Here is a 10,738-nt window from a genome sequence, read left to right as displayed (position 1 = left end):
TCAAGATTTCACAAAGTTCAGTTTATGTAACTGTACCAGATCTACATGTACTATGTAGATCCTCGATGATATACCGTACTGACAATTTTTTTAATCCTAAATCTACCGGGGTATTTTGATTCTTGTCATTCCCGGGGGGGGGGGGGGTATTATTTCCCCCCCCCCCCCCTTATAAGATCTCGGCCGTGGATTGCACGATCACAACGAAAATTTGCATGATGGTAGAGAATGACGTAATCTACGTAGTTGCATTGGTAAATTTCACTGAATTCATATTTTTTTATTTTATATGAATTAATTATGCTAATTTATTCATGAAATCATACTTTATGCTCTGATTCACTAAATAAAGCTAGAATGCTATTTTTTGGGTGAAAATATTCTTTATAGCATTCCTAACAATTGTGAATGAAAAAAAATCTGGTACCAAGACCGATTTCTTATGTAGGCCTATTTTATTTTTTTTAAAATCATGTACCGGTAGGCTATTTCTTTGTTTTTTTACATTTTGTTTTTTATTGTATTTTCGATGGAAATCGTTCTAGACCTAATTCTAATCACAAACAAGGCAAAATTAATTAAGTTTAATCACTAAAAGTAGAAATAATGATAAATTTATGAATTTTGGCTAAATACACAATTTGCATTGGATTTGTACATGAAATCATGTTTATGAGCAATTTTGGGTCTGACATGCACTTACATAATGTTGCGTAATGTCGTAACCGCGTACCCGGGCGTCACAAATTTGGTCTCAAAATTTGCGCGAGACTTGAAAGTAAAAAGTCAGTGAGCGGCGCGATCAAAAAATTTTGCGCGACAGCGTAGTGATGAAATATGTTGAGGGGGGGGGGTCAAATTGACCCCCCCCCCCAGTTTAATAAGGGTTAAGGCCGTCACATGAAATGCCCTATATTCATTATTTTTCTACCAAAAGCACCATTTTGAGTAAGATTTTTAATGAATAGATCTGTTTGACATTTCAGGAGAAAGAGAGGGAGACACAAAACCACCTGTCTCGGTGTCACACATGAGGAGTTGAGGAGGAGATGAAGTCAGTGAATATGACCTGGCCTGGGGGAGTTTCCAGAAGAAGGCCCAGAATCGCTGGATGCCAGGAGTGGAGATCCTTCGTTGCTGCCCTACATGATAGGAGGCATCGGGCAGTAGGTAAGTTAGAAGGCTATTTCAGATGTAAATCTCTATTATCAGAATCACGCAGATTTGGGTGTGCACAAACTCGGGGCACCTTATAATCTGTTAATGGTCCTGACTGTACTTCGAGGACTCTGTGATATTTTTTCATTGTATTTTCATTCACGGAGCCTAGACAAGTCTCTGTTGCCTGTAGAACTTTGTACACTAAGATGGATTTCCCTAGAAAATCCACCCTTCCCACAATAATTTTGGGGCAAACATTTAATTTGTCCAATTTCTAAGCTTTTGTACTCTAAATGCATACAAAGGCTTAAAAAATGTTAATTGTTGGAAGGTAAAAATTTTGAAGGATCACTTTCTTACAATTCCCACGCTATATAACGCAATGACATGAACTTTAACTCGAGTGACGTACGTATGCAAGAAATACAGAATTGGTGCACATGCATAGCTGATTGATTCATTGTGCTAGTACTGGTACTAGATCGGTTTGGACGTTCTAATTTCAATGACAAGTTTAGATGGTAAATTGGCGCTAATAAAATTTTGCATTGGTCGATCTCGGGATGCCAGAAAACTAATTCCACCTCAAAAATTTTCAGATTTTTTTTGCAAAATATATATTTAATTGATCCTTGACCTGAATTTAAGCCAAATCAGGCATAAGGAATGGATGTATATCAGCCTCGAAGTTCGAATTCTCGGTCCTGACAGTCATGGTTACCCCATAACCATTTAAAACACATAAAAAAGGCATGAATTAAAATTGTAATTATAAAAAAATAATATGTTTTATGTGTCAAATAAATTGATTCTAAAATTTCCTTCCTTATACAGAGATGGTTAAAGGTCTTGAGGGCATCATGCCCCCCCCCCCCCGACTTGACTTAACATGTTAATATTTGAAGTATAAAATATGTAACAAACCCCACATCGTTTTTTAATCATTTAAAATAAATTGGAAATTAATATTGAAACCATCTAGTTTGTAATGAAGATTAATAAATAGTTTATGTAGAAAAAGTTTTTATGTTTCTCCTCTTCTGTTATTTTTGCAGATGCTGTAATTTGAAACGGAAGGTGTCCTGCCAATAAATTTTCATCCCACCTGAACTGCCTTGCCTGCCTGCACCCAGTCATCTGTTCCTGAGCATTTTCATTTTCCTCTATTTTTCATCATCGTTTGTTTCGGCCTGTATGAAGTGAATTTCACATTGATTGGTGGAGCTGCTAAGTTGGCATTACAGGGCCACGCCGGGGTATGATCCTTTGGGTTGAACATCATGACTGCTAGTTGGTCGGCAAAGGTGATGGGATCGATCAATGTCACATGGAGTAAGATCGATACCAATCTGCTTTGCTACATTTCGAACAATCTCATACGGATACGGATATTATTGCGACAGGAGTACTGCTCGATGTGGTCAAGCCTATTTGACAAAGCATTATGGTGTTAGTCATGTTATCAGAAACCGATTTTTCAAAATCACGGAGTTGCTTCAATTTAGTATCGATAGATATTTCAAGAACGTGTAGACTAGTGAGCTTTTCATCAAGAATTTCACGCAATTTATTTTCGTGCTTATCCATGTCATCATTGAGTTTTTGTCTCTCGCGTTCCATTGCCACGGCCACCGCTCTTTGAACGACTGTATCAATATGATCTAGGTATGCTGGGCTTTGTTTAGATCCAGTTAATGATGAAGCAGAGGATTGTGTACATGCGTTAGCCGAGTGCAAGCGGCCTCTTGATCTGGTGGATATCTTAGACATGTTAGAGATTACGTAATGATATAATTGAAAAGTGGGATGGGCTGTGCATCTGCCAACTCACCAGTCAACCAATTAGAGACGGCCTTCCAAAGTGACACAGCACGAAAATATCAATATGGGACTGGTCTAGTCAACGCATAGATCCTGAAAAAACCATGGAGACCGCAGATGCAAAATGACTTCCATACATAAAGATATGATGCACAATCTCCAGTGGGTTCAAAACACTGAACACATACTATGCTGATACACAGACTATCATAAGAACTTTATCAAGCTAAGGAAATCTGGTATGAAATCTCTCAGCTCACATAAAAAGCCTACGTAGCTACATGTAGGGAAGAAAATGCGTAATTGCTGAGAAATGAGCAAAATAAGCATGTAATTCTATCAAATGTCAGGTATTTTTCGAATCGATTATAATACACTGTCCCACATATGCTTTTCTGTGTTTACAGCGATTTTTTTTTTTTTTTTAAGGATGTTTTATTGTATTCTCTCAAATCAAAATAAACATTCACATTCAATAAGCAGGTTGTACAAACTATTTCAACATGATCAAAAATTATAAAATAAATCCATAACAGTTATAATTATACAAATTATACATCAAACTTCAAAGATACTAGAAATTAATACTAATGCATTTCAGCAATTACAAAATGAAATATTAACCAGATGTATGAAGTGATAAGAGAGAAAAAAAAGATAAAAAGTGTTGTTCTACCTCCCAACCCCCCCCCCCCCCCCGTCCCCAGGTTAGGAGCACCCTCCTCTTTTTATGCCTATACTCTACATGGAAGGGACTACAATTCTCCGTATTGATTTTTTTCTGTGTATTTTTTGTGGTTTTGTCTTTCGTTGTATATATACATTTGCCTCACTCTCCCTATATATACTTTTAGTTAAGATTTTCCCATTTCCTTAAATGTAGAGACATCTTACCCCTACCTAGCGCCAGCCTTCTTTCTTCCCATTCTTCTTCTTTAAATTTCCTTTTAATTTTATCCATGGTTATAAATGCACCCTTTTCCCTCCCTTTGAAGATTAAAAATTTAACAAAGATTAGAAAATGATTGACTAAACGTTCCTTTCCTTCGTCCTTTAATTCTACACCTACAAAAATTTCCTCCCAGCTTAAATTACTCGTAGAAATAAAACCAAACATCTCCTTACAATTATCCCAAACAAGACAAGCATATTCACATTCCAAAAATAGATGGCGATATGTTTCCTCCTCTTTTTTACAATAACAACAAAGATTATTCTGTGAGATTTTAAAACGGAATAAGTGATGATTTGTATAAGCAATGCCGTGTAACATTTTAAACTGAAACTCTCTTAATCTACTGTTCAGAGTACATTGTCTTGGTCTCATAAAAATGTGTTCAATCTTTTCATAAGAAAAACTATATTTATTTTTTAACCTTTCGAAAACATCAGGTATTGCGAAGTTACATTTCATAAAATTTGCATAAACGTTTTTAGATACTAACTCCTCTATTGCTAAAATTCTTTTTCCAGATATAAATGATATTTCTTCCCTAAGAGAAGCCTCTTTGCTATCTATTTTCATATTTCGTTTCCAGCTGACTGGAAAAGTTTTATAAATTGACTCTATGAAATGAAAATCATTTATGTCTAAACCCTGTCTTTGGAAGTACGAAAATGACCTTAAGCGTCCATCATAATCCATAATATGTTTCAATCTGTAAATATTTTTTTCATATATTTTTTGGTTAAATATGCATTTCCCTTCAATTCGTACAAATTTATTGTTAAAAAATATCTCATTTCCTTTATATGTTTCAGATTTTAATCGAAAATCCTTCGTCTCTATCCATACTTCTAACAAATCTATATAAAATTGCGGCAATGCTATCTCCAACAATCCAAGCAAGTAATCACATGAAAATATAAAATTTCCTCCCAGATGTTTTGTGGCATAATTGAAATATTGTTTCCATTTCATTGCATTATTTTCTTTTAGTTTTTTAATCCACATTACTCTCTGTGCCTTTATTAACCATTGAAAATTCATCATTTTCAAGCCGCCTTGATGGTAATCTAAATACATCGTTCTTTTGTTAATCTTATTTCTGCCACCCCACAAAAAAGTAAAAGCCAACTGATCAAGTTCAACATAAACCCATCCTGGGATTGGTGTGAGAGATGCCACAAATATGAATTTTGAATATATAAATTGCTTTAATAATTGTATTTTGCCCATCAAGGTTAAATCTCTTTGCTTCCACCAGTTTAACAACTTCTTTATTTTACTTAATATTTCTTTATAATTCAATCTTTCTTTTACTTCTACATCTAAAGAAAAAAATACACCGAGAATCTTTATAAAATCCACCTTTTGGCCAAAAGATAAATCATATGATTTTCCTTGAGAGGAACCTAATAATAAAACCTTCGTCTTATCGCTATTAACTCTAAGTCCTGATACTTTTCTGAATTTTTCTAAAATTTCTATTACTTTTTTGACTGAATCTAGGTCTCGAACAAAAATAGACATATCATCTGCATACAAAACCTGTTTTACTTCTTCCTTTCCAAAGAAAATTCCTTTAACATCATTATCATATCTTATATTATGCGCTAATACTTCTATGCATAAAATGAAAAGATATGGTGAAAGCGGATCTCCCTGCCTTACCCCTCTTTCCACATGAAAATAGCTTGTAGAATCTCCTCCATTAAAAATACAACTTTGGCTATTTGTATACAGTATTTTGACCCATTTGCGAAATTGCTGACCAAAACCAAATGAACCTAATGTTTGATGTAAAAAATTGTGGGATACCGAATCAAAGGCTTTTTCTAAATCAATTGCTATCATATACCCAGGGATATTATTATATAACGTATGAAAAAGCATATCATCAATCAATCTGATAGCTTCTCCTATATTCCTGTTTTTAATAAATCCGATTTGATCTGCTAATACAACGCTTTCCAAAACCTCTTTAATTCGTTTTGCTAAAACTTTGGATATGATCTTATAATCTGTATTCAATAACGAAATGGGTCTATAATTCTTTACGTAATGTGGGTCTTTCCCTTCTTTAGCTAATAAAATAATAATTGCTTGTTTTTGTGATGCAGAAAGTTCTCCAAGAGCAAAAGCTTCATTGAATGCCCCAATCAATACATCCCTTATTTCAGCCCAAAATGTACAATAAAATTCAACTGTTAACCCATCATTTCCAGGGGATTTATTTTGCTTCATTTCTTTCAGCACCGAAATACACTCCTCTTCTAATATATCCCCTTCACAGCTTTCAGAATCTTCAGATGTTAACATTGGTACATTTCTAAAGAAATCCCTAAAATCTTCCGTGTATTCCCTAGCATAAAGATGGGTATAAAATGATTTAATTTCATTTAAAACTTCTTTCTCATTTTCAGTAATTTCTCCGTTAACCTTAACTAATTGTGTTATAGTACTTTTCTTCTTGTTAGATTGTAATAGTTGACTAAAATACCTTGTATCCCTTTCTCCACTTTCGTACCATGTCGCACGAGACCGAATTTTAATACCTTCATTAATGTAATCGTAACTGTCTGCAAGTTCTTTTCTTTTCTTTTCTATCTTTTTAATCAATTCTTCATCTACTGAATTTACGCAACTACCTTCTAAACATTCCAATTCCTTTTCGAGAGATTCTTTTTTAATTTTTTTTTCCTTAGCCAGTTTTTTCGAAAAAGTTCTTGTGAAAGACATTATTTTCATTTTCAAATAATCCCATACAACTCTTCTATCTTTAACTTCTGTCTTTATTTTCTCCTTTAATGTAAGTATTTCTGTTTTCATCTTTTTCACATATTCTACATTACCACAAAGGCTATTATTAAATTTCCAATAAGAACCATTCTTTTTACGCATTTCCTTATCAGTTTTATCATACAGAAACAAAAAAATAGCTGAATGGTCAGGAGCTATAGATGGTAAAATTTTGCAGCTGATAACAACATTTACCAATTCGTCTGATATTAGCCAATGATCTAATCTGCTTTGCATAAACGGATTATTTTTAGTGAAGGTAAATTGTCTTTTCAATGGATTTCTCTCTCTCCATATGTCTATTAATTGTAGTTCCTCCATGAAATTTTCTACTTCTTTACTAACGTTGTCATGTATTTTTTGTTTCACTGTTCCATTATAATCTAATTCAGAATTCATAATAATATTAAAATCTCCTCCCATTAAAATAGGTTTATTACAACTATTAATTTTGTTTAATTTTATAAGCATATCCTTTAAAAATTTTATTTGATGATTTTCTTTATCTCTCGTCGGTAAGTAAACATTACAAAGGACCATTCTATGTCCTTGGATTTCACAATCAATGAGTATGTATCGCCCTTCGTCATCTTGTTTTATATTTATAAGTTTAAAGTCTATTGAGGTTTTGATAAGAATGAGTACTCCTCTGCTATGATTTGATCCATGACTATAGTAACATGACCCATCCCCCCCAGAACTCCATCTATCCTCTACATCTTTTGTACTATACGTCTCCTGTAAAAAAATTTTTCTTTACACCATGAAAATATTCGTCCCCTTTTCGCGCACTCTTATTCCTCTAACATTTAAGGAAACAAAATTACAATTTAAACATCTATTCATAAAGAAAATCTAAAAAGATCATTCTACCATTTTTATTGTATAAAAACTTTAAGATTTTCACTACGTTATTTATAGGGAGAGTGAGGACTAGACATACCAACATATTTCCTAGTGTAACTGCAGTACATAGTCCAATGATAAACTCTAATTTATTGCGCCATTGTTCAAAACAAAAATAAATGTCTATCAATTCGAGTATTACTATCCCTTCCATGTAGAACATTATCTCTAAGAATCCTAAAAAAGGTGCTCGTAATACCTGCAAGTAAAAAAAGAAGGGAAGGAATCCCATCTCTACGACCTTCTCCAAAGCAACACTCCCTCACAGCTCACCCTTCTTTACAGGTTGCTGTAGTATTTCCAAGAATAATAATCTACCCCTAATTGTTGTCTTTTTTCTTTGTTATAATCTTATTGAATTTAAACGAAATAGCTGTAAATAAAATCAATAATGAAAAAAAGAAAAACTGACATGCATTCAATCAGCATATACCGCATTAATAAGTTAAGTTTTAAACTTACACATACTAAGCAAGTAAATTTTCATGTAAATAATAACCTATCCCCACAAAACAATACAAGTAAAATAATGGTACATGTTTAAATGAAACACAGCCAAACAAAGTCCCAAAGCATTCCAAATCCCCTTGTTTCTATAACTAAAAAACAACTTTCACCTTTTGGTAACCAAACACCTAGTCCCTATATAACAATATACCAAAGTCATGATATTGGATTCCATATGAGCATATTAAAGGTGTTACACTTTAAGGAATTAAATCACACTATTTCCATCATTAATGCCAGGAATAAAGAACGAAATACTTATGTAACAACAAATTCCACTGCAGGTAATGCATTTATGTACCTAATCATCGGTTCAAAACAACAAACCTTGCATTTTGGGACATTGTATTGAGAATAACTTCCTTTTGAATATTTAGTTCTATCTTGTACAAAAGGAACACCTGGTATTCTTTTCTTTCTTAAAATCTAAGCAAACAAACACTTGGAGCAAACTATTACAATAATAGGCACGTTCCACAAGTAAGCATTTGTAACATACAAGTATTCAAGTAACATATTATCACATGACAAAATCCTAGCCTAAGGTTGTTGAACCGTCGTCAGAATTATGATTTTTCAAATTCCATTGTACTCAATACATATATTGCAGAATTGCAGTAATCAAGATGTTGTCCTTAAATTCTAAGAAAATCTCAAGAATTGTGATTTTTTCATATTACTGAATATACAAAAAAACAAAAAAACAATAAAGATCCAAAATGTTACTTCTTTGTTTGAATTCGCTTTGGTTTCCCCAATTAATGCAAGAATGAACAAGAGATGCGATCATGCGCAACCCCCTAATGCAAGTCACCATATACCTCAATCAGTGCCTCATGTTCCAAATAATCAAATAAAAAACTGAACATCGTGTCTCTCCTTTGGTATTTGTGCAACATTCCTCAAGCCTGTGAGCATACTGGTGGTCTTGTTCTTTTCTCTAATTCTATAGGCCTAATTTGTGTAATGAATGAAGACCAAAAAAAAAAAAAAGAAGCTTTAAAAGCAAGCAGTACAATACTTTGTGTTCCTAATCACTGCTTCAAGACAATAAAATTGCATTTCTTAATACATTTCAGGCTGCCCTTTTATTTCAAATTCATCCCTGCATCAATTGGGAAAGAAGAAAAGGCAACACTTTGTTATTTTTTTTATATCCAAACAAATAGACACTTAAACATACATACTCCTGCTATTCAAGTATCTAACACATTACAACAGGAAAGTTTCCCCATTTTAAGGATTTGCTCTCCTTTTCAAAATTCTCCCTTTTTTTAATTCCACTGTACCGTAGTACAAGAATGACCAGATTGCATTATTCTGGCTTTGCTTCTTTTTTGTAAGATACTCTCAAGAGTTATTTCTTTTCATAAGGCATTGAAAATTCAAGGTGTTATTTTGTTTATATAGATTCACCTTGTTAACTTAATTCTTAGAGGATGAAAACGAGAAGCGATCATGCGCAACTCACCATAGCGTTAATGGTATGTTTTGTACACCAATCAATGCCTCGAACACTCCAAATTCCATCTTATGATTCTAATTATAAACAAAAACTTCATATTATCCCTCCTTGAATATGAGCCACATTCCCGAGCCGGGCAAGCAATATTAATAGTGTTGCTCCTGTATAAATAGGCACTCCAATTCTATGGGCCTTATTTCTTTCTTCATACATTATAATGTATGAAGAAAGAAATGCTTGTCTAACATTAAATACTACTAACAATCAATACGATGTTTTACTTTCCTCATAATCAGTTCTTCAAACAATAAACTTTGCACTTCTTGGGTAAGATATTTCAGGATGTCCCCCATTCAAATGTTCCAGATTCATCCTTGCATTGATTGGGAAAAAAGAAAAGGATACACTTGTTATTCCTTTTGATTTTGAAATCTAACCATATAGGCACTTAATTGCAACTATTCAACAAACATAATAGGTTTACATTTGCAACAAGGAAATTTGCCATTCTTAAGGATTTGCAACATTTTTTCAAACTTCTCTCTCCTCTCTCTTATTTTCAACTACCACAATATGCCTGATACAAAATGGCCGAATTATGTGATTTCTTTTTACAAATACTCTCAAGAAGTATGTCCTTCTATTCTACTGGCTTTGAAAATAAGCATAAAAAAGTCTAAAGAGTTGCTCATTTATATAAAGTCACTATAGTCTACTCAATTAATGCAAGGATGAAAATGATGTGCAATCATGAGCCACTCCCTATTGCATGTCACTCTATGCATGCGATGTTCAATCGATACCTCAAACATTCGTTACATCCCTCCTGTGGTATTATACAACAGACCTCTAGCCCGATTGCGAAATAGGCCTATTTAATTTTTTTTCTTTCATTTTGGTTTTTATTTGTTCAAACAAGGATGACCAACGACATACATGCTCAGGTTATATGTATATACATTCGAAATGATACCCTATATTGCAATCAAACCATTCATTTCTAAAGAGACATATATTTATATAATCTTCTGATACGAGTTAAACCTAAAAATATGCCATTTTTCTCCGAAAGGTATAATTTCTACTAAAACACTAAAGTTATCTATTCCCGTAAACCTTGCCTGAGCCAAGCAAAG

General features: G+C 33.4%; 1 long non-coding RNA gene across 1 annotated transcript; it reads left to right on the top strand.

Moving 5' to 3' along the window:
• The first annotated feature begins 235 nt into the window (after positions 1 to 235).
• Positions 236 to 3,387, top strand: LOC135157063 (uncharacterized). Its single transcript, XR_010296144.1, has 3 exons — positions 236 to 254; positions 987 to 1,170; positions 2,217 to 3,387. It is a non-coding gene; the product is annotated as an uncharacterized LOC135157063 (long non-coding RNA).
• The last annotated feature ends 7,351 nt before the right edge of the window (positions 3,388 to 10,738 follow it).

This window comes from Lytechinus pictus, chromosome 16 (genome assembly GCF_037042905.1).
Source record: "Lytechinus pictus isolate F3 Inbred chromosome 16, Lp3.0, whole genome shotgun sequence".
Lineage (NCBI taxonomy): Eukaryota > Metazoa > Echinodermata > Echinoidea > Temnopleuroida > Toxopneustidae > Lytechinus > Lytechinus pictus.
The sequence above is the reverse complement of the archived record's forward strand: the minus strand, read 5'-3'. Positions and strand labels throughout refer to the sequence as shown.